Source organism: Asparagus officinalis, chromosome 4 (genome assembly GCF_001876935.1).
Source record: "Asparagus officinalis chromosome 4, Aspof.V1, whole genome shotgun sequence".
Classification (NCBI taxonomy): Eukaryota; Viridiplantae; Streptophyta; class Magnoliopsida; order Asparagales; family Asparagaceae; genus Asparagus; species Asparagus officinalis.
Genome location: NC_033797.1, coordinates 48740765 through 48741555, shown reverse-complemented (window position 1 = coordinate 48741555; position 791 = coordinate 48740765).

The following is a 791-nucleotide window of genomic DNA, read 5'->3' as shown; positions in this document are numbered from 1 at the left end:
GTAATTTTTAAGAAATCAAATAGTTAAAAATGGTAAAATTGTAATTAATAAACCATGAATAGTGTTATGAAGAGACCCTCCATTTTTTCTCCTCACCCTCTAAATTTGGAGGGTCAAATTTGGAGATCTCCAAATTTGGATAGTGGTTGGAGAGGTTCCACTCTCTAAATTTGGAGATTTTGGAGATATAGAGACCGGTTGGAGATGGTCTTAAGACTCTTAACCATAGTGGCTCATACATAGGGACCACAGTAGATGAAACCTTTGACAACACAACAAAGATGATGAAACTTACCTAATTTGATAAAAGAACATGAAAAAAAAGTAGAAGAAACATCTGGCGTCACTGATGGGTTTTTAAAGAAGAGTAGCACCACTTGTCAAACTAAAAATGGAGATAAAACCCAGTATATGAAATGATAACTCCTTGGTGTACATTAAAAAAAAAGTAATATGCACTTACACCAGAATGTTTCCTTCTTTTTGAAGGAAAAAAATATTTACGACACTGTAGATTTGAGTTTCATAAATATGAAATGTGGGGGCAGCTTAGTAAGTCACATACACGGCAAAGCAGTGCCGCTAGCTAATGGGGGAGCCTTGGTTTGATTTTCATGTGCGCCGAAATCACAGTAGTTATGGTTGTTGCTATGTACGTCAAAAACATATTTTCTTCTTAAAAATAAATATAAAATGTGGCTTCCCCTTTTCTATTAAGGAATTGTTCGGTTTGCTCAAAAAAAATGAGAAAACACCCGCCACCTCACATTTCAAGAAATCCCCCATGTGCC